The sequence below is a fragment of the Humulus lupulus genome, chromosome X (genome assembly GCF_963169125.1).
Source record: "Humulus lupulus chromosome X, drHumLupu1.1, whole genome shotgun sequence".
NCBI classification, from domain to species: domain Eukaryota; kingdom Viridiplantae; phylum Streptophyta; class Magnoliopsida; order Rosales; family Cannabaceae; genus Humulus; species Humulus lupulus.
This window is the reverse complement of record NC_084802.1, coordinates 57385333-57410292: the sequence shown is the minus strand read 5'-3', so window position 1 is coordinate 57410292 and position 24960 is coordinate 57385333. Positions and strand designations below refer to the sequence as shown.

Genomic DNA, 24960 nt, shown 5'->3' with positions numbered 1-24960 from the left:
TCCTTTTGATCTTCTCTGAGATAATAATCTCAAACATAACACTGGCCACCTGGCCACCCAGAAACTCTACTCTAGTTATGGTCAGATGCTTTAACCAACATATTGCTTAGGCAATTACTTTTCTCTGTCATTGAGATGTCATAACAACCCACTAACTAGTTCTGATCTGTAAGAAGACTCAGAACTATTTCCCAAGGCACCTGTAATATCCTTACCACCCAAGGACATTCCTGCCCCTAAGGCGTTCCCTAACCTTGGCAAATTTCTGCTGAGAAAATACCACAAATCATTGTCCAAGACGATCACAAATCCCATTCAAATAATCCTTTGAATGCTATGTTTTTCTGATTCACCAAGTCAACTCAATGTTAACCAATTTCCCTAAATCATAACTCAGCACTCCCAATGCCCTTATCTGATATAAAACAGTCTTTTACATATCCTTCTCCCTGATCTCCACCTTAGAGAATACCATCTTACTCACTAGCTGAACCTTTAATTTTTACAACTCCATTGAGCCATTCAAAGCAGTGCCCTAAAATTTGTTTCCATTCCTGACACCAATCCAATCACCATACTATCTCTCCATATAAAAGAAACTCTGGAAAACTTCTTGGAAACACATCTAGAACTCACAGACTAATCCAGTCTGTCCTGACTCCACTGGCACAATCTAAATGGTATCCACCACACTAGCTAAGAGTTCTATGCACCTCCCTGCAATAAAACTCTAGCTCTCAATACAGTTACCCTAAGCATACAGAACCATGCACAGTGCCAACTATCACAAGGCTTTCCACTCTCAAGCCCAAGAGTTACTGTACTTTCCTTACCATTTAAAATTTCCCGACACTTGGCTAACCAATCCATATCCCAGATCATACCAAAGCCAGTCATAACCACCTTTATCATATCAACTAATGAGTCCTTTCTTCTTCTTTTTTTTTATCACAATCCAATTCATCTCTTAAATTACCGGTACAGTATTGCCTTCCCATCATAACATAATCATGTGATCTGCATAACAACTCTATGCTTCTCTATATGCAACAATAAAGAAATAGCATGGCACCAAAACCAGTCAGCATAACTCAAAACTCAAAACTAGAAAACTGACCTGTCACCCCTGAGGAACTAGTCTCAGTCTCATATTCCGACTGCATTGGAATGAACACTCGAGCTGGGATCGAGCTGTCCATCCCCTTTTCCTCATCCTTCCTCTACATTGGGCAATCCTTCTTACGATGTCCAAACATATTACATGAGAAACATGCCCCTGCTCAACATTCTCCTAGATGATGCCTTTTGCACCGAGTGCATATTGGATATGTCTTCCGGCTTTCCTTTTTACTTGCTCCAATAAGTGGAGGTACCACTATCTGAGCTCCGTGCTCTCTAGCACTCTGCTGCCCAATCTGATGTCTTGCGCTCTCAACAGCAAGAGCCTTTCCTACCACCTGAGCATAGGTAGAAACTTCATGCATTGGGGCAATCCTAATGCCCTGAACTATCCTAGGATTCAGCCCCTGAATAAACCTTTCCTTCCGAGCTACATCTGTGTGTACCATGTCAAAAGCAAACTTGGCCAACCCATCAAATCTACTAACATACTCAGTTACTGCTGCCTTTCCCTGAGCGAGACTCAGAAACTCATTCATCTTAGTGGTCTTGGCTACATCACAATAATACTTCTCATTAAACAGCTGTCTGAATTCTTTCCAGTCCATCACAGCTATGTATCGTGTCTGGGATACTACCTCCCACCACATCCGGGCATCATCCTGCAGTACAAATGTAGCACAGATCACCCTATCGTGACCCATCAGCCCCATACTGTCAAGAATGAAACTGATCATGCCCATCCATTGTTCACCTCTAAATGGATCAAGGCCTCCCTCAAATACTGGAGGGTAATACTCCTGGAATCTCCCACAAAGAAATTCCCATCTATTCTCAACCCTAGGCTGAGCCAAGGCTGGTGCCACTCTTGGCACAACAAAGGAAGAGGTGCTCCCCAACAGATTCTGTTGTTGCTTCAAACACCTAATCTCTTCTTCATGCCTTTGCAATCTTGATTGCAAATCTGTGAACATCTGCTGAAAATTCATAGGAGCAGATGAAGAACTAATACCCTGGCTGTAACTCCCAGCCTCTGTATAACCACCACCGGGCCTCATTATCTGCCTTGACTATATGCTTGCTAATTGAATCTGCAATCAATAACTTGACCCATTAAATATGATAAGCATATCAAGAGCTTTCCCCCACGAGATACATCTTACCACACCACATTCATTAACCACTTGCAGTGCTAAAAACATGCCCACGACATTCATACATCAATTATAATCCCTGCTCTTCTAACATTCACACCATGCCTTCAACTCCGACATGCAAATATCACAATTATATATGTTCATAGAGCAGGTAATCATATAATCACATCCATATATATTCATGGAGCATATAATCATATAGTCAAGAGCCAATCTCTATCAGAATCTCATGCTCCCTAATACAATGTGCAGGTAAAGCATTTACATTCTATTTAAGCAGTTAAGCACATAACTACAAAAATAGTTACCATTCCCTGAGTGAAGCTATCTTCAGTGACGAGTGTACATGCCCAACTTGTCTTCAGGAACCATAAACCTTGGCTCGCTCTGATACCAAGTTGTAACGCCCTAACTCCAGGGACTGTTAAACTCGCTAATCGAGTCATTTGGCCAAAATCGTGTAACTAAGTATGATTAGTGGTTTAGGGATTAAAATTTTTGGTTAAGATATAACGTTTTATTATAACGTTTATTATATACATTGGGATCCCAAAAATATAATTTAGAGGTCTATTACAAGAAAATATTTACAACTAACCGATCTAAGCGGCAAAACAGGGTTAAACCCTAGTTCCTCTTCAAACCTCGGTCGTGGTTGTCGAGCAGCCGCATATGTACACATCGCCACCCAAGCTCTCCAACTCAAGGATGGTCCAGCTTTCTTTTGCCTTTACCTACACCACATAGCACCCATGAGCCGAAGCCCAGCAAGAAAACTCAATATCCTCATGAACAGTAATAACATGTCATCAAATCATAAGGCACACGCCTAGCAGATATAGCCCTAGTCAAACAGGCAACAAATCCACGTAATGATGGGTATCCAGGATAAGAAATCCTGCCCTCCTGAGTGGATGAATATCAAGTCAATCTTAATAAGATAAATGATTTAACACCGGTGGTTTCGGTAACCATACCGGGCTAATAGCCTTTAATAAAAGAGTGACAGTGGTACAAGTCACTACGGTGGGTTCCATTCCCTTTAAAAATAAGTGATCATTTCACTAGCTTAAACAGGATAGGTGCATGATGATTAGTCACCAACATAACCTTCCTCATGACCCTAGAGTCATAACTATGGAACACTGTTCCCTAGCCATGTGACAAGTAGTCACCTAGGCCTTAGGCCCTGGCTCTGAGTAACTAGTCCTAGACTAGCCAAGCGCTTATAATTTTCATCGACCTTCAGGTTGGTCCAACATTAATATCCCATATGAGTCATTCAACGTTGATATCGATTAGATCTAATCTTCAATCAACCCTGCGTTCAGGACGCTATGCCATTTCTGACTCTTAGGTCAATGAAACACGACCAGTGTTCAACCCGTTGTGAACTTGACTAGAGTTAAGTTCCCATCACAAAAACACAAATCTAGCATTTTTTTTCCCTTAAGGGCCGCAACCCTCCATGGAACATGTCGCAGACCGCCCCCCTGGCAGAGCCTCCTCCACCTTCATCAAGCTAGGGCCGCGGCGCCCTAGAACAAGGCCGCGGCCCAACCTTGGACCAGCCTCAAAACCCCATTTTTCCACTTTTAAAACTTTCCAAAAACCTATCCAAACATCTCCAAATCCCAAAATCAAAGTTCCCAAACATCCCCACGAACTAAAACCCAAGTCTCAAATCAATTAAAAACTCATCAAAACACAAAATCCAATTCAAGCTTAAAAACATTAAAAAACTTAGAACTTAAAACTTGAATTACCTCAGATTGAGTTGTTTCCCAACTAAATCCTCTGGCTAATAAGCTTTTAATGTTCCCTAGGATCATTATGCCTCAATCCTCACTTGAATCCGAGTCCTAGAACTCAAGTTACCTTCAAAAATACGATCGGGAGACGAAAAGTAAACTTAGAGGGAGAGAGAACGTACAAAACATTCTTTTTATTCTTTTAAAAGGTTACTTCAAGCTTAAGTAGCCTCAACCAAATCCTAACACTCGGGGTCCCGAAAACACCCCCGGGGACAAAATAGTCAAAACCTCCAGAATTTCCCCCTGATCTTACTAACTCCCAATTTATCACCAAACATTCATTTCCATTACCCAATAACCCGGTAATGCTCTAAATACCCCTTGACTCACACCGAGTCAAGAATAAATCTCGTTGTGACTTTCCCACTAAATTATCTCCTAGGATCGTCTTGTGCTGAGTAACCCTAGCATAACCAAATAATAATAAAACACCACACACATATCACATATATGCCAAATATGCCCGAAATGGCCAAAATATGAAAAACACCCAATTACTCAGAAATAGATTCACATGCATATTTAATACACCTAAACATGCATATAACCATTTAATAACATAATAAATCAATTATGCCCCCCCCCCCCCCCCCCCCGGCTTCCTAATCAAGGTCCTAAACCTTATTAGGAAATTTGGGCCATTACATTTCAAGTGAAGAATGGCATCTGTTAGAAATTGATTTTGGGCATAGGAATTTGAATTCCATCTCAAAGGTAAGTTCCTGTTGATGTTCTTCTTTTGTACTTTAAGTGTTCTTAGTGTTCTTCGTGGCTTTAGAATTTTTTTGTTTTGGTGGGATTTTGTGATTTAAAGCTTGAAGAGTTTAGAACATATGGATGGGTGGATTGAGTATAGAATCTATTTAGAAGTTTATTTAAGGCACGAAATTGGATTAGAATCATGGATTTAAGTGTTGATTTTCAGACTTTAAGGTAAAAGTTTGAGTTTGAAACTCAAACTTGCAAATTGTGGTTTTAAGGTGTTTATGATATGTTTGTTGGTTCCTTGAAGTGATATATGGGTTATGTTAATGATTTGATGTTGAAATTAGTTTAAAATCTGGATGGAATCGAGTTTTGAGTCGGTTTGGATTTTTGGAAAACGCAGGTTTCTGCGTTTCTAAGTTTTTCGCAGTGGCGCTGCAACGCCTATGGGTGAGAGCCACGACACGGATGCATTTCCTCGATAGCAGAGTTTTCTATCTGACTGCTGTGACATCATGACTCAAAATGGATCTCTTTTAGGCGCCGAGGCACCAACCCTGTTTTAGATCATGATTTTCAGGTTCTGTGTTTAGATCATAACTTTTGACCACGGTGTCGGATTTGGATGTTCTTTATATGGTTGGAAAGCTTATGAAAACCTCTATAGTTATAGAGCATAATAAAAGTTTAGTTGTGAATATTTTGGATTCGGGAAGTATAAACTATGCTTGGTATTAATTAGTTTCGATCGATTGTGTTTAGGCTTGGCTAAAGACGCTCGAACGGGATCGCATTTGGGTTGCTTTGCCGTTATTATTATAATAGAAGAAAGAAAATTTAGAATTTCCACATAGAGTGGCATCGGCCGTATCGTATCTAGAAATAGTTATGACTGTATAAATTGAAATGAGCTAGGGTTGTGCACCCTTATTTCATACTTTGTTTGTTATGCTTGTTAGTAATTTATTTGATTGTAAGTATGTAGTTATTACCATAAGCTTAGTGTCGGGAGACACACTTTGCTCAATGAGTATGCGGTTATTATCATAATCTTAGTGTCGGGAGACACACTCTACTAGACATCGAGTGTACATATGGTGTTGGTGATGTGAATTACTTGGTACAGTTGATATTGAATGCTAATATGATTATTGAATATATGTGGCTATGACTTATGAGTTATGCGAATTGTTATTTATATGAATTGTTGTATGTTCATGTTGTGGTTATTATGTATGTCTTGTGGAACTTTTCTTGCTGAGCCTTGGCTCACGGGTGGTGCTATTAAGGGCAAGGAGAAAGTCGACTAGCCATGAGTTGGAGGGTTTTGGAGCGGTGCATGCATGTTATGCCAGCTCGGCCACCACGGTTGAGTTATTTTAAGGGACTTAGGTTATAAGTTCAACTTTGTCGCTTATGCCGACTATTTTGTATCTTTGGATGTAATTATACATTTTAAAACCTTTTGTGGGATCTCATGTAAATGTTTAAGGTTTTAAATGAAGAGTTTAATTCTTTTAGACCAAATTTTTTTAACGCCTGAACCTAAGTGTAATTCTAATTACACTTTTGAGTCTAAATGACTCGCTTAACGAGTCAAGCACTATTTTAAACACATAGTCTAACGGTCCTAGATTAGTAGGGTGTTACAACTTGGTATCAGAGCTTCCATGGCTTTATGGTTCCTGAAGATCGACTCAACATGTACGCTCACTGCTAAAGACATGCTCGACTCATGGTTCGCTAACTAATGTGTTGAATACATGTTTAACTGCTTAAGTGAGCTATATGTCTTATTTGCATGCTAGAGTAGAGAGTATGATATATACATACTATTAGAGCAGGGCTTTCTTGATTGCTATGTGAATGCCATGGATATGATTATTAGCGATATTGTTGCATGTGAATGTCGTGTTTGTTTGGTTTTGACCGTGGGATGGTTTCTGGATACTATTATCATGCCTGACAAGTCGAGTCATTGATTTGAGATGTACTTAGAAGTTATGCATCCAAGGAAATCAATCAGACTAGATGACACTAATATCGAGGCTAAAGATGATTACCAGGGCCAGAACCTTCCACCTATCCTTCAGAATTGGCAGCAGATATGTGCAGATATGCAAGCGAGACTAAAGAGGCAAGGGCAAGAGATCAGATGGTTGAGGCAGCAGGTTCTGTCAGGGAACACTACCCCATTCGTGCCACCGATAGTGGCACCAGTTCTAGCATAGCCAGAGGTAAAGTATAGATGGGAATCGTTGTATGAGAGATTCCAGAAATAGTATCATCCAACCTTTGAGGGAGGCCCAAATCCACTTAGGGTAGAGTAGTGGATGAGCATGATCATCTCCATCCTTGACTCTATGAGGGCGGAAGGTAATGACAGGGTGGCCTGTGCCACATATATGTTACAGGATAATGCTTAGACTTGGTGGGAGGAGGTATCCCAGACACGGAACGTCGCTACGATGGGAAGGGATAAATTCAGACATTTGTTTAATGAGAAGTATTACAATGATGCAGTTCAAACTGCAAAGATGAATGAATTTGTGAATCTGGCTCAAGGTAATATGACAGTGATAGTGTACGCCATGGAATTCGATTGGTTGGTCATGTTCGCTTTTGACTTGGTGACGACTGATGTGGCTCGGAAAGAGCGATTTGTGCAAGGACTGAATTTCAAGATAGCCCAGGGTGTTAGAATCGCTTTAGTACCTGGGATTTCTACATATGCTCAGGCAGTAGAGGAAGCCCAACTGTTGAGGGTGTAGAAGAAGAGATGTGGAGGGAAAGAGCCACAAGGCGCGATGCTCAGAGGGTGGTACCTCCATTTGCTGGGTCTAGTTGGGGCAGAGGCTCTAGTGAATAGAAAAGGAAGACTATGGATACAGCTAGTACCCCAAGTTCAGAGAAGAGACTTTGGGGTACTCAGAATGGTCGTTAAGGCAGAAGTAAGAGCTGGAATAGTTATCCAAAGTGTGCTCGGTGCGGGTGACATCATCTGAGAGAATGTCGTGTTAAGGCATGTTTTCCATGTCGAGTGGTGGGACATCTCAAGAAAGACTACCCACAGCTGAAGAAAGAGGAACCAAGGAAGGGTGCATGTCTGGTTCCAGTTCGAGTCTTTATGTTGACTCAGACAGAGGCTGAGGCTAGTTCCTCGGTAGTTACAGGTCATATTTAGAATTGGTTCTCCTTATACAACATTGATTGATTCTAGTGCTACGCATTCTTTTGTATCCAGTAGGGTGATAGACAGACTTAGTAGACCCTGTGATGTGTATGTTGCGGGGTTTTGGACTTTGTTGTCTACTGGGAAAATGGTAGTTTCTAGGACATGGGTCATATCATTAGCAATAGAGGTAGATAGCAGAGAATTATCAGTTGACCTGATCGAGTCAGCCATGGAAGAGTTTGAGAAGATATTGGGCATGGATTGGATAGCAAAGTATAGGGTGACCATAGATTGTAAAAGGAGGATGATGACTTTTGAGCCTGAAGGAGAGGACTCGTTCCTGTTTGTGGGTGTTGTGAACAGGCTTCATGTTCCTATTATTTTGGCGTTGAGGACTAGAGAACTATCTAGTGTGGTGGATACCACCAAGGCTGTACCGTTTGCACCAAAGGAGACCAGGTTGGTTTGTGAATTTCTAGATGTGTTCCTAGAAGACTTACCAAGATATCCACCACCTCGAGAGATTGATTTTGTTATTGAATTAGCACCAAGGGCAGAACTGGTATCCAAGGCACCGTAAAGAATGACACCGGCAAAATTGAAAGAATTCAAGGTTTAGTTGCAAGAGTTACTTAACTTTGGGTTTATCAGACCCAACTTCTCATCGTGGGGTGCGTCAGTGTTATTTGTTAAGAAGAAGGATGAGACGTTGAGGATATGTATTGACTACATGGAATTGAACAAGCTAACTATCAAGAATCAATATCTGCTACCTATGATTGATGACTTGTTATTGATCTTTGATCTAGTTATCACCAGCTGAGGATCAAGGAGGAAAATATTCTGAAGATAACCTTTCGCACAAGGAATGGGCATTATGAGTTTTTGGTTATAACTTTTGGACTAACCAATGCCCCAACAACATTTATGGATCTAGGAACAGGGTGTTCAAGAATTATTTGGACAAGTTTGTGATCGTGTTCATTGAGGACATACTGATCTACTCGCAATCAGAGACAGAACACGAGCATCATCTTCATTTGGTATTACAGAGGCTGAGGGAACACAAGTTATATGCCAAGTTCAAGAAGTGTGAGTTTTGGTTACCTCAGGTGATGTTTCTTGGTCATATTATTAGTAAGGACAAGATTATGGTAGATCCGACCAAGATAGAGGCGGTGAGAGATTGGCCAAGGATAAGGAGTGCATCAGAGATTAGAAGTTTCCTAGGGTTGGAATGGTACTATCGACGTTTTGTTGAAGGGTTCTCTAGGGTTGCAACGCCTTTGATTGAATTGACATGCATGAATTTGAAGTTTGTTTGGTCTGACAGATGTGAGAACAACTTTCAGGAGTTGAAGCGATGATTGATTACTGCACCAATGCTTACTCTTCCTTCAGATCAGGAGAAGTTCGTGGTTTACTATGATGCTTCAAGACAAGGATTAGGGTGTGTGTTGATGCAGGCTGGGAAGGTGATTGCTTATGCTTCACAGCAGTTAAAGGAATATGAGCAACGATACCCTACTCATGATTTAGAGTTGGAAGCTATGGTATTCTCACAGAAGGTGTAGCTTCATTATCTATATGGGGAGAAGTGTGAGATATATACAGGCCATAAGAGTTTGAAGTACTTCTTCACACAGAAGGATCTGAATATGAGACAGAGACATTGGATAGAGATGAGTGATGAGCTCAAGTCCTCCTTTAGAGAATCTGCCTTCTTCTCCTCTGCTTGGTACTTTTTCTCTTCTCTTTACAGTTACGGGGTGGCGGGTCAAAAACTTGTTGTAAATTTTCTAATGATTAAAATATGCGCAAGTATACACAATTGACAACAAGTAATACAGTGATAATGTATCAAAGTTCGTCTCCACAGGGACTTTTCAACTAAATTAATGTAAAATCAACCAAAAACAGTTTATAATACAGTAACCAAATCAAGAGAAAGGTTGTGTAATTAATTATGAAAATAAATGTAAATGAGCAAATTAATTCAACTAAAAATCAAAGATTAAAATGAAAGAATTCTGGGTGGATTTCAGATATGAGAAAAATAGATTTAGGTGGTTAATTCCCCTCGGTTCGTTCCAGTTGCTACAGCAATGGCTCAGCAATGGGTCAGCAATTTATGTCACAGTTAACAGATTTCGTAAAACCCAATGAGTTTTTCCCAAAACTTACTATCTATTGTTTATAACCTCCCTCAATACATTCCTGTATTAAAACAGACGATAAACAATCCATCAAGCACCAAATCTTTAGGTTATGCAAGGCAGCAAAATAGTCCTATTCCACTACTAAAAATCACCTAAAACTAAGGAAGTTTCTTGCATCAATTGAATGGGTTAAGCTAGACTTCCCTTTTCCAAGTTAGATCTAACTTAATAAATGCTAAATATGGCCAGTAATTAACATTCAATTAACATTACATCACATTCAATTGAACTATGACATAAACAACTTCACCATGCATTCAAAATATTAATTCATACAAAGGGTTCATAACCACCCAAATCCTCAAAATCTTAGTTCATAACTGAAATTATAAAAACATAACTAGAACTTAAAAGTTCCATAGAGTATGAGCAGAAAAACTAGATAGGAAATTAATACAAAAGGAGAGGTGAAGATTAGAGAGAGAGATGAGTGATGAGCTCAAGTCCTCCTTTAGAGAATCTGCCTTCTTCTCCTCTGCTTGGTACTTTTTTTCTTCTCTTTTTTTTTCTCTGTACTTCTCTCTGAAAAATATGCAGCCAAACTTGAATGATAATGGGTGTGTCCATATTTCGGCTGCTACCTCCCCTTTAGGGTACTTGGTTTACCCTAATTAGCAAGTCAAAGTCAATCTTGCCCCCTGTCCTTTGCCACACCACCCAGCTGACTTAATTGTACAATATTCTTGCCACCTCAGCGCCACTTATGTCTCATTAAGTCCAGCTCGCATTTTTCACGTTTCCTTCCTGGGCTCTGCCAATTGCTACGGTGATGCTACAACATTGAAGCAGCAACATGCATTTTCCAAACTTGTTGTTTCCTTTTTGATTCCAAAGTCCCCGATCACTTATTTCAGCTTCCTTTCCTGTTTAACACATACACTAAACTACATAAATCACTCAAAAATATGACAATGCAAACACAAGGTCCCTAGCTACACAGACACACTAAATTATACACAATTACACGAAATACAAACACATTACTCTTTTGTTTGGTTTGAAAATTAAGTTTAAGAATATGAAAATAACTCTAAATCTTAGAGTTATCAACACCCCAAACTTAGCCTAATTCTCGTCCTCGGGTAATGATAAAATAGAAATAAATAAACACGCACACAAAACATGAGAGAGAGATCTAAATAATTCAATATGGCTTAGTGAACAAGTTGCTCTCAGAAAAGTGGAATGGAATGAAATGATGCAGTGTTAATGCCTTGACTTTATATGCTGTTTTTCTCAATTTCAGTACTCAGGATATCAATAATACCTCCCTAAAGTCACCTAGCCAATAGCATGTACAAATGCTTCCCACCTACACCTTGAATTCCTCTAACAACTGCTCCTTGATCCTCAAAATTAACTATTGCCCCCATAAGTTGGATTAGTGCACTCCTCTCCACTAATGTAGTCTAATCTTATCCCCTCGATCAAAAGGACTTTATTAAGCTTGTAATGTAAGGCTTGGGTTAGGGTACGGTAAAGGATGTCATTTAACTAGCTCATAACCTAACCACCTCACTTGTCAAGAACCAAACCTCCTTATCATGATTCATATCTCTCAAACTCACTTCCCCACCATTTCTTTTATTCTCACAAAGACATATTGCTCTAATGTACTTCTCTTGCTATTATTTCTGAACTTTTCTACTATATATATATTTTTTTTGTTTTTATTATTTTTTTGTTTGTTTTTTTTTTTTTTTTACTTTATACGCAAGGAAATACTAAAGACAAGTAAAATAAACTGTATAACGAATAGCAAGAGAATTGGTTTGATTGTATATATGTGTTTGTCTTGTGAGCTAATTCCCCCACCCCAAACTTACATCCCAACATTGTCCCCAGTGCGGTTGATATTGAAATTTCGGATTAGCTCACCACAAAGCTACACTCACCTCACTCACCCCAAACTTAGTGTGAAGAATTAACTCTTGACAAATGAAAGCAACTAGGTTGGGAGGTGTGTGGAAAGTTCATGTTTAGGAGGGGATATGTAGCATGCAGGATCGGGATAAACAAGAAAAATAGGCTTATAGGCTCAAAGACGGGGTCACTAAGGGAACTTGTTATATAAAGGAGGCTAGAAAGGCTCAAGCGTCCAAAAATGGCCTAGATCATTTCTAAGGGATAAGATTAGCTAGGATTTCACCTCAAGGGGTGCACTAACCAATTCTAGATGCTTAAAATTTCACAAACAGCAGTCATTTGAAAAACTCAAAACAAGGTGGGATAACAAAAGTACATCACTATTGATTAGAGCCTAAGAGGAAGCATCAATGATATCCTAGCAGTTCATCAAGCACAACCAACATATAAAATCCAGGCAGCATACACAAATGGAGTGAGCGGAAAAAAAAAAAAAATTCATCATCGAGCAGTACACTAAGCCAGATTAACTCATCAAATCTCTCAAAGACACATTTGACAACACACAAAAACAGAACCATAAAAACAATTACTGGACACTAGATAACTAACAACTAACAGACAGAACAAATAGACAAAACACAGTACAGAAACTATAAAATAGATGTAGGGAAAGGAAACCCCCTGTTACTCGGAGTCCTCTTGAGGAACATCCGCATTGGGAGCCGATGAAACTGTCCACGGGTGGAGTATCTGCTGGGGGAATTGAGGGAATTGGGGAACCACTCGGGGTGTTGATTTCTTCAACGTGCGCTCCAAGATCACGTCACGCTGCTGTTCATACGACCACCAAGATTGCAATCGGCCACACATTTCCTTCTGCCTCAGATGCATTTGTTGCTGCATCTGTTCGAACTGAGTGAAGCGCTCCAGTAGGGGATCACTGGCCGAGGTAGAATTGGAAGCAGAGGTGGAGGCTGAGGCTCGAGTGGCCTTAGGAGCTCGGGAAGGGCCAAAACTGACGGGCCCCTTTGGATGCAGTAACCCCTCCTCGGGCCAAACGGGAACTCCAGCGTCACGGCACAGAGCAGTGACTGTGGCAGGCAAGAACAGCTTCCCCTTGCCTCGGTGAGCACAGTCAAAGATCTCTTGGGCCAATACGGTCCCAACATCAACAGGGAGTCCTCTCTGCAGGCAGAAGAGCATGTATGCACAATCGCGACTCACGGTGGAATCATGTGATGTGGGGCAGAGAGTTGTTTGGACAAATGAGTATAAGCATTTCATATCATGCTCCAGCTTAGTCCTCCGAAAACGCAGATTTCCCTGGTCATCCAAATCCCAAACAGAGTCGGGCTGGGCTACTACGGGCATAACTTCTTCTAGTTCATCATCGGCCACTTGCCCTTTTCTAGGTGTAAAATTGCACTGAACTGCTTCCAATGCAAACAGACTGTTGATGGCTGCAGCAGAGAATGGGACCACAACCTGCCGTACGATGACCTCGGTTGGCCATTCATGAGAAAGAAAATTGGCATAGAACTCTCGCACAATCTCCATGACCGCGGGCTCGGGTTGCACAACAAAATCTTCCCAGTGACGATCGCGAACCATGGTGCTCACCCACTCGAGTAGCTCCGCAATCCCAGCTGCATCGGTTACCAACCCCCTCTCCATGTAAAAATCCCTGGTGGCTACAGTGTTGTGGTATTTTGCCTCTGCCGTTTTACAATAGAACTTCTTGACTTCATGGAAAGGTTTCCTTACCTTATTCGCCACTTGTTTAATTCTCGGCATTGCAGGACGCGGTCTAGGCGGACGGTGAGGGCTCGGGCTAAGGAGAAGAGCTTCGACTGGGGGCTGGGTCTGACAGTAGCTCGGGCTGGGTTGTTGATGAGATTCTTGGGCTGGAGAGAAGTGGTGCTCAGTCTGGGGTCGCCGTGGGTTGTCGTGAGGGTGACGAGATGGGTCGTAGGGTCGGAGTCGTGGTTAGGTGAGATGGAGAAGGCGATGGGATGGCTTGGTGGCTGATGTGATGGGTCCAATGGGTTTGGCCGTGTGATGAGATGGACGGACGGGATGGCTCGGAGTGGTGAGAGGTGGAGCTGGGTGGCTTGGGCGATTTCTGAGGTTGGGGTTTCAAGGGCGGCGGTCAACGAGGGGGCTGAGGGATTTCTGAGGTTGAGGTTGGCGAGGGTAACCTCAATATACATATATAGATATATATATATATTTATAGAATAAAATTAAGATACTTATATATATAAATATATGATAAAAGTAAAAGACTAATATAATTAATATATCAGAAAAGTGACATACGAATATATATAGATATATAAAAGAAAAGTAAAAGTAACAATATCTATATATATATATGAAGTATACCCTCAATGTGATGTGATGTCAGGTGCATGGGGTGGGCTAATGTGAGGTGGATGGGTTGACTACACATGGGGGCCCAGTTGACTTACTCAGAAAGCCCAATAAAATAATAGAGATAGATGGACCTTTTCCTTTGGTTTTGAAAACAACAGGCCTGTTGAGTCCACAAATAAACAGAATAATACCATTACTTTGTCTGAAAAAGTTAAAACGTGCCCAATGATTGCCCAAGTATTTTTTTTCTATTTCAGCACGTGCCAACTGCTCACTTTTCGGATCAACCCGCCTCGATGAAACCCCGATACTTCTATTTTTGACCCAGACTCATTTAGTTGATGCCCAGTGTTGCTGACTGGTTGCTATAGCAACTGGGCAGCAATTCGTTCCCTGCGACCCTGCTAAATGCTGAAGCAATGATATAGCAATCCACCATGCCAGAAAAATAACGCCTCTGCCCAGACTTCTATTTTCAGCTTATGCCCAGCGTTATCAACTCCTGGCTGACCTGCTGCTTTATGCTCTATTTTTTTTTTCAAGGGGCAATACACCCCAAACTTAGTTACATCCATTATTTATTTACAACTGTCTCTTTCACTCATGGGTTGCCCAAATATGCCACAAGAAATGCATGGCAACCCATAGCCTTTCTCCTTCAAGCATCCTTCAGACTGACGGAGGTCTTTTCTCTATCAACCTCCCCACCCAAATAATGCTTCAGCTGCTGTCCGTTAACTGTGAATTCTCTTCCTGATTTTTCATCTTTCACCAGGACAGCTCCAAATGGATATACTTCCATCACAGTAAATGGTCCAGACCAACGAGACTTAAGCTTTCCAGGAAAAAGCTTCAGCCTGGAGTTAAACAGTAACACTTGCTGATTTTTCTCAAAAACTCTTTCCTTGATCCTGCTGTCATGCCATTTCTTCGTCTTTTCTTTGTACAGCTTTGCATTTTCATAAGCAAACAACCGCATCTCGTCCAGTTCATTCAGCTGCAGCTTTCTTGCTTCTCCAGCAACTACAAGATCCAAATTTAACTTCTTCAACGCCCAAAATGCCTTATGCTATAATTCTACAGGAAGATGACACGCCTTCCCATAAACTAAGCGATAAGGAGACATGCCTAAAGGAGTTTTAAAAGCTGTACGGTAAGCCCAGAGTGCATCATCTAATTGTTGGGACCAATCCTTCCTGCTGGGATTCACCACTTTTTCAAGAATTCCCTTAATTTCTCTGTTCGAAATCTCCGCCTGCCCGTTGGTCTTCGGGTGATATGCCGTGGCTATTTTATGCTTTACACTGTACTTAGCTAATAAGGCAGCCAAGACTTTGTTGACAAAGTGCATCCCCTCATCACTGATTAGTGCTCTTGGCGTCCCAAATCGTGTAAAAACATTTTTATGCAGAAATTTCATTACCACTTTGGCATCATTCGTTGGACTAGCTACTGCCTCCACCCATTTCGATACATAGTCCACAGCCACTAAAATCTGTGGACTATGTATCGAAATGGGTGGAGGCAGTAGCTAGTCCAACGAATGATGCCAAAGTGGTAATGAAATTTCTGCATAAAATGTTTTTACACGATTTGGGACGCCAAGAGCACTAATCAGTGATGAGGGGATGCACTTTGAACAAAAGTCTTGGGCATCCTTAAATATAGAGGGCCAATAATAACCTGATTGAAACACTTTGGCAGCAGTACGTTGTCCACCAAAATGACCACCATATGGAGCTGAATGACAGTGTTCCAAGATGCTGGAAACTTCAATTTCTGGTACACATCTTCTCATTATATGATCTGGGCACTGTTTGTACAGGTACGACTCATCCCAGAAATAAAATCTGATGTCATGTAAGAACTTTTTAAGCTGCTGTTTGGTGAAATCAGGTGGATGTACACCCCCAACTAAAAAGTTTACAACATCCGCATACCATGGTACCTGTTCTTGCTCCACAACCAGCAGATGTTCATCAGGAAATGAGTCTTGAATTTGTAATTCTGCCTCTAAATTGCTGCTGTGAGTGTTAGTTTCTAGCCTTGATAAGTGGTCCGCCACTTGATTTTCTGTCCCTTTTCTGTCTCGGATTTCCAAATCGAACTCTTGCAGCAACAAAACCCAACGTATGAGCCTCGGTTTAGAATCCTTTTTGGCTATCAAATACTTGATCGCAGAGTGGTCCGTGTACACAATGACCTTAGTCCCCACAAGATATAATCAAAATTTTTCAAAGGCAAAAATCACGGCCAGCAGCTCTTTTTCAGTTGTAGTGTAATTAATCTGGGCATCCACCAATGTTTTGCTTGCATAGTAAATAGAATGAAAAATTTTGTTCTTCCGCTGCCCAAGAACAGCTCCAATCGCGAAGTCACTGGCATCACACATAAGTTCAAAAGGTAATGACCAGTCGGGTGCTGTGATCACTGGTGCTGTAACAAGGGCTGACTTCAATCTCAAAAATGCCTCTTGACATTCATCAGTAAACTCAAAAGGCCTATTTTGCTCCAGCAAGCTGCATAAGGGTTTGGACACCTTAGAAAAATCCTTGATAAACCGCCTGTAAAAGCCAGCATGACCGAGGAAACTTCTAATGCCTTTTACTGTGGTAGGGGCTGCTAGTTTTTCAATAACTTCCAGTTTAGCCTTGTCAACCTCTATCCCCTTGCTAGACACTTTATGCCCCAACACAATGCCTTCTTGCACCATGAAATGGCATTTTTCCCAGTTCAACACTAAATGAGTTTCTTCACACCTCTTTAAGACTTTTTCTAAATTCTCCAAGCAACCTTCAAATGAATCCCCATAGACAGAGAAATCGTCCATGAATATCTCCAAAATACTCTCAGCCATATCTGAAAAAATCACCATCATGCACCACTGAAATGTGGCCGGTGCATTACACAACCCGAAGGGCATCCTCCTAAAAGCGAATGTGCCGTATGGGTAGGTGAAAGTAGTCTTCTCTTGGTCTTCAGGCGCGATAGAAATCTGATTATACCCAGAATACCCGTCAAGGAAACAAAAGAACTCCTTACCCGCCAAGCGGTCCAACATTTGGTCGATGAAGGGCAAAGGGAAATGGTCCTTTCTAGTGGCTTTGTTAAGTTTTCTATAATCCATACAAACCCGCCACCCCGTAACTGTGCGAGTAGGAATAAGTTCGTTGCTGTCATTAGTAACTACTGTAACACCCCCCTTCTTCGGAACACATTGGACAGGACTAACCCAAGTGCTATCGGAAATTGGATAGATTATCCCATAATCAAGCCACTTAATGACTTCTTTTCTAACCACATCCTTCATTACTGGATTCAACCTCCTTTGCTGCTCCACAGAGTGAGTACAATCAGATTCCAGCAAGATCTTGTGCATACATAGCGCTGGACTGATCCCTTGAATATCAGCCATTGTCCATCCAATCGCCCTTTTATGCTGCTTCAGCAATTTCAGCAATGCCTCTTCAGCAACAGACTCCAGACAGCTAGATATTATCACAGGCAAAGTATCATTGTCGCCCAAGTACACATACTTTAAATGACTTGGCAGTGGGTGGTTCTTCAACAGATGGCTTGGGTGGCTGGAAGTGTTTTTCTGGCAGATTTAGAGCTTCAAAAACTTTATTGAATTTTTTTACTGGTTGATAAGAATCCACCCATGTAATAATCTGCTCTTCCTCACTACTATAATCCTCATCATTTACAAAAATCTGGGCACCCATAGCAGCTTTTTCCACACTTCTACTGATTCTTTCAGCCACTAAAGTGTCCATAACATCAACTCTAGAGCATTCTTCAACTTCATCAGGAAACTTCATGGCATTGAATACACTAAAAGTGACTTGTTGGTCATTCACCCGCATAGTAAGTTCTCCGTTCTGTACATCAATGAGAGTACGCCCTGTAGCAAGAAAGGGCCGACCCAATATTATAGGCACTTCTCTATCCGCTTCATAGTCTAGAATGATGAAGTCGGCCGGAAAGATAAACTTATCAACTTGGACTAGAACATCTTCGATTTTTCCCTCTGGATGAGCCATAGATCTGTCAGCAAGCTGTAATGTAACGGTAGTGGGTCGTGCTTCACCAATACTCAACTTTTGAAGATTGACATAGGCATAAGGTTAATGCTAGCGCCCAAGTCACATAGCGCTCTCCCAACATCTCTACCTCCAATAGAACACGGAATCGTGAAACTGCCAGGATCTTTTAACTTAGGAGGTATTTTGCTTTTCAACATCGCGCTACATCCTTCTGTGAGAGCTACAGTCTCAAACTCCCCCAATCGCCTTTTCTTTGTCAAAATATCCTTTAAGAACTTGACATAATTCGGCATTTGCTCCAATGCTTCGACCAAGGGGATATTAATGTGCAACTGTTTCAGTACATCCAAAAACTTTCTGAACTGACCATCCTGTTGTTGTTTGCGAAATTGCTGCGAAAATGGAAGGGGCGGTTTAGGACCAGAATTTACTGGAGCAGTTTGCTTACCCTTTGCTGTAGCAACTGGGCCAGTTTCATCAATTTCCTGGGCAGTTTTGTTACTTGTTTCTCCTTCGCTTTGGATTGAAGTGGGCTCTCCACTACCCTGTATTTCCTCAGAATTTCCCAGATTTTTACCATTCCGCAGCTGAATAGCTTTACAGTGTTCTTTCCCATCTCTCCTTGGATTTTCGGTATCACTAGGCAAAGATCCTTGCAGCCTAGTTTTCATTTCATTGGCTAGTTGGCCGAGCTGCATCTCAAGATTACGAAGAGAAGCTGCTTGGCTCTGTATTACTGCATCATTCTTAGCCATATACTCCCTCATTAGATTCTCCAAAGAGTTCGACTGGGAGTTTTGAACATGTTGTGAAGGTCTTGGCTGCTGTGAAAAACCTGGTGGATATGCTTGTCTTCCTTGTGCTGGTGCTGTGCTTGAACTTGCTCCTTGACCCCCCCATGACAGATTAGGATGATTCTTCCACGCTGGATTGTAAGTGCTAGAATATGGGTTGTTGTTGCGGTTGAAATTCTGATTACCCACATAGCAAACCGAGGCTGGATTTGAAGGGCAATTCTCAAAAGTATGCCCATCCCCACAATACACACACGATACTTCTGCACTTTGAATGGCAGCAGCTGGCTGAATATTTCCTCCCAAACTCATATTCTTCATGATGTTAGTCATTGAGGCCATTTGAGCTGTTAGAGCCGTTAATGCATCTACTTCAAGAACTCCCGCCACCTTTCTACTTGTAGGAGCTCTAGTGTTTGACCATTGATAGTTATTACTTGCAATCCTTTCCAAAATCTCAAATGCTTCGTTGTAAGACTTGGAAAGAATGGCTCCATTGGCTGAAGCGTCCAAAACCATTCGAGAGGCTGCATTGAGACCATTGTAAAATGTCTCCATTTGTATACAATGTGGGATACCGTGGTGTGGACATTTTCTTAAAAGCTCTTTGAATCTTTCCCACGCATCACTAGTGGACTCATCTTCCAGCTGCTGAAACGACATAATCTCACTTCTAAACTTTGCATTTCTGGTGGGAGGGAAGTATTTTCTTAGAAATTTCTCAGCCAAGTCATTCCAATTTGTAACGAAATCGGGAGGAAGGGTGTTGAGCCATGATCTAGCTCAGTCCCTTAAAGAGAACGGAAATAGCTTCAGCCTCAATGCTTCTTCACTCACTCCTTGAAGCTTAAAGGAATCGCTCACCTCCAAAAATGAACGAAGGTGGAGATGAGGATCCTCCGTTGGCATCCCGCTGAACTGCCCCACGGTTTGGAGCATTTGAAACATCACTGGCTTGAGCTCGAATTGAGCTGCTTGTATTTCTGGCCTCACAATGCCTGGATTTATCTCATTAAACATGGGGGCAGCGTATTCCCATATTGCTCTGGTTCTGTCATCTGCCAAAACAATGGGATTAGTGACTTGCTGGCCATCCCCCTCATCATCAACATGTTCAGCCATGGTGCCTCGGCTTTTAGCCTTTTGATCTTTTCTCCTTTTTCTGAAAGTGCGTTCGATCTCGGGGTCAATAGGAGAAAGTTCACTGTCCTCTTGCTGGTTCATACACTGTAGGTACCTGAGATTGCACAACCCGAACCAACAAGATTAAAAACAATGAAAATAAACTGTAAAATAGTTGATAAAACAGAATTTAATTTTAAAGTCCCCGCCAACGGCGCCAAAAACTTGCTGTAAATTTTCTAATGATTAAAATATGCGCAAGTATACACAATTGACAACAAGTAATACAGTGATAATGTATCAAAGTTCGTCTCCACAGGGACTTTTCAACTAAATTAATGTAAAATCAACCAAAAACAGTTTATAATACAGTAACCAAATCAAGAGAAAGGTTGTGTAATTAATTATGAAAATAAATGTAAATGAGCAAATTAATTCAACTAAAAATCAGAGATTAAAATGAAAGAATTCTGGGTGGATTTCAGATATGAGAAAAATAGATTTAGGTGGTTAATTCCCCTCGGTTCGTTCCAGTTGCTACAGCAATGGCTCAGCAATGGGTCAGCAATTTATGTCACAGTTAACAGATTTCGTAAAACCCAGTGAGTTTTTCCCAAAACTTAATATCTATTGTTTATAACCTCCCTCAATACATTCCTGTATTAAAACAGACGATAAACAATCCATCAAGCACCAAATCTTTAGGTTATGCAAGGCAGCAAAATAGTCCTATTCCACTACTAAAAATCACCTAAAACTAGGGAAGTTTCTTGCATCAATTGAATGGGTTAAGCTAGACTTCCCTTTTCCAAGTTAGATCTAACTTAATAAATGCTAAATATGGCCAGTAATTAACATTCAATTAACATTACATCACATTCAATTGAACTATGACATAAACAACTTCACCATGCATTCAAAATATTAATTCATACAAAGGGTTCATAACCACCCAAATCCTCAAAATCTTAGTTCATAACTGAAATTATAAAAACATAACTAGAACTTAAAAGTTCCATAGAGTATGAGCAGAAAAACTAGATAGGAAATTAATACAAAAGGAGAGGTGAAGATTAGAGAGAGAGATGAGTGATGAGCTCAAGTCCTCCTTTAGAGAATCTGCCTTCTTCTCCTCTGCTTGGTACATTTTTTCTTCTTTTTTTTTTTCTCTGTACTTCTCTCTGAAAAATATGCAGCCAAACTTGAATGATAATGGGTGTGTCCATATTTCGGCTGCTACCTCCCCTTTAGGGTACTTGGTTTACCCTAATTAGCAAGTCAAAGTCAATCTTGCCCCCTGTCCTTTGCCACACCACCCAGCTGACTTAATTGTACAATATTCTTGCCACCTCAGCGCCACTTATGTCTCATTAAGTCCAGCTCGCATTTGTCACGTTTCCTTCCTGGGCTCTGCCAATTGCTACGGTGATGCTACAACATTGAAGCAGCAACATGCATTTTCCAAACTTGTTGTTTCCTTTTTGATTCCAAAGTCCCCGATCACTTATTTCAGCTTCCTTTCCTGTTTAACACATACACTAAACTACATAAATCACTCAAAAATATGACAATGCAAACACAAGGTCCCTAGCTACACAGACACGCTAAATTATACACAATTACACGAAATACAAACACATTACTCTTTTGTTTGGTTTGAAAATTAAGTTTAAGGATATGAAAATAACTCTAAATCTTAGAGTTATCAACCATCCAGGGAAAGCCAATGTGGTGGCAGATGCCGTGAGTCTAAAAGGCTCAGGACAATTGTATAATTTAAAGCAGATATCAGTGAAATTGGCATAGGATATGACCATAGTGGTAATAGAGCTTGTGGCAAGCTAGTTGGCCAACATTTCTCTGCAATCTACACTTCAGGAGAGGATAAAAGAGGCTCAAAGGAATGATCCTCAGTTAGAGAATCATTGGGAGGACATCCTAGCTAGAGTGGCTAAGGACTTTACTATCGCTTAGACTAGTATACTGAGATACAAGGATCAGATATACGTTCTGGTGGATGTTGGTATCAAGTGAGAGATTCTTGATGAATCTCATACCATTCCTTATTCATTGCATCCGGGAACCACCAAGATGTATCAGGATTTGAAATCTTTATATTGGTGGCCAGGGATGAAGAAAGATGTGGTGGGATACGTGGCTAAGTACCTATTGTCAGCAGGTAAAAGCTGGACACCAGAGGATGGCGGGATTATTACAACCCTTAGGTTTTCCTGAATGGAAAATCGAAGAGGACAAGTTAGATATTGGAGAACATGCTTTGAACATGTGTATTGGGACTCGAGGGCTCCGTATGAGATGTTGTATGACAGAATCATAGGTCACCCATCCATTGGGATGAAATGAGTGAGAGGAAGTCTCTAGGTCATGAGAAAATTCAGAGGACTAGTGAGGCCATTGAGAAAATTAGAGCACAAATGCTCGCCTCGCACAGGAGACAGAAAAGTTATACTGATCCCAAGCGTAGGAACGTGGAGTTCCAAAACGGAGACTATGTTTTTCTCTGAGTTTCACCAATGAAAGGAGTAAACTTCTTTGGAAAGAAAGGTAAGTTGAGCCTTAGGTTTTTTGGACCTTTTGAGATCGTGGAGAGGATTAGAAAGGTAGCTTACAAATTAGTCATGCCTCCAGCTTTATCGAGAGTTCATAACATGTTTCATGTGTCGATGCTTCGGAAGTATGTGTCGGATACCACACATGTATTGAGTTATGAGACCCTGGAATTGCAACAAAACTTGACCTATAAGGAGTGACCAGTACAGATCCTTGACAGGAAGGATAAAGTCTTGCGAAATAAGACTATCACCTTGGTGAAGGTGTTATGGAGGAACAGTAAGGTGGACGAAGCGACTTGGGAGTTAGAGTTGAACATGCAGGATCGGAATCCCAAGTTGTTTCGGTAAATTTCGAGGATGAAATTTCTATTAGGAAGGGATAGTTTTAGCATCCCAAAACTCCTAATATGATTGGTGCTTTGATTAGCGTGTCGAGAAGGAACATGGGATAATTATGCCAATTAATTGATTTATATGATTATATTGTTGAGTATGCATGGCTATGTGTATTAAATGTGTTTAAAGACCCGCCTTTTATAGAAAGGAACATTTTTGTAATTTTGACTCGTTGAGGGTATGTTTGTGACTTTCAACATGAATGGATCTGTTCGAGCGGTTTAGCAAAAAAGTCACAACAGGGATAAATGACCGCCTCGAGTCAAGCCTAGGGGTATTTTGGGAATTTTTAATACTTAGGGACTTATTGGTAAATGGAATTAACTGGGGAAAATAATTATGTTTGGAAGAATAGTGGATTTATTTTGGGAATTAGAGGTGTAATTTGAGGTTTAGTGGGAGTTTAGGCAAATGACTAAAATACCCTTGGGTTTGGTTTAGGGGAATTTGGTTGGCAAGGTCATTTGACCTTGTTAATAGAAAATTGTCTAAGTGCTGGAATTCAATTGCTACTTATGTACAAGACATCTCTCTCTCCCTCACCTATACTCTATTACTTGTTCGTACACTAAGGTTCACTCCAAGAGATCAAATCCATGAGTTTTTGAGGAATTTTGTGGAATTCAAGCTTTCAAGTGAAGATTAGCATATGTTAGGAATTGATTTGGGGCATAGGAATTCGAATTCCATCTCAAAGTTAAGTTCCTTTTGATGTTCTTCTTTTGTGCTTTAAGTGTTCTTGGTGTTCTTCATGGCTTTAATTTTTTTATTTAAAGCTTGAATTAATGAGTTTAGATAATAGGGATGGGTGGATTGAGTATAGAATTTGTTTAGAAGTTCATTTGAGGTACAAAATTGGATTAGAGTGATGGATTTAAGTGTTGATTTTTGGAGTTTTAGGTAAAAGTTTGAGTTTGAAACTCAAACTTGTAAATTGTGGTTTTAATGTGTTTTTGATATGTTTTTTGGTGCCTTGAAGTGATATATGGGTTATGTTACTGATTTGATGTTGAAATTTGTCTAAACTCTTGCTGGAATTGAGTTTTGGGTCGGTTTGGATTTTTGAAAAACGCAGGTTTATGGGATTTTTGCTGTGGCGTCGCAACGCCTATGGGTGAGCGTCATGGCGTAGATGCATTTCCTCAAAATTAGGGTTTTCTCTATGACTTATATGACATCGCAACTTAAATTGGGTCTCTTTTAGGCGCCGAGGCGCCAACTTTGTTTTAGGTCACGGTTTTCGGGTTTCGTGTTTAGATCATAACTTTTGACCTTAGTGTCAGATTTGGACGTTCTTTATATGGTTGGAAAGATTGTGAAAATCTCTATAGTTCTTGAACCTAATCCAAGTTTAGTTGTGAATATTTTGGAGTCTGAATATAAGATAAGCTTGGTATTAATCGGTTTCGATCGATTGTGTTTAGGTTTGTCTAAAGACGCTTGAACAGGATCACACTTGGGTGGCTTTGCCGCTATTATTGGAATATAGGTAAGAAAAGTTGGCATTTGCACGAAGAATGGGCATTGGCCCTATCATATCAAGAAATGATTTTGACCGTATAAATTGAAATGAGCTAGGGTTGTGCATCCTTATG

The 24960-nt window shown here is 40.7% G+C and overlaps 1 non-coding gene and 1 pseudogene across 1 annotated transcript; both read left to right on the top strand.

Moving 5' to 3' along the window:
* The window catches only part of LOC133805852 (nuclear intron maturase 2, mitochondrial-like), a 78943-nt pseudogene that overhangs the window by 28340 nt on the left and 25643 nt on the right, over window positions 1-24960 (top strand).
* LOC133807828 (small nucleolar RNA R71) lies at window positions 19849-19955 on the top strand. The gene has a single exon (XR_009879718.1). It is a non-coding gene; the product is annotated as a small nucleolar RNA R71 (small nucleolar RNA).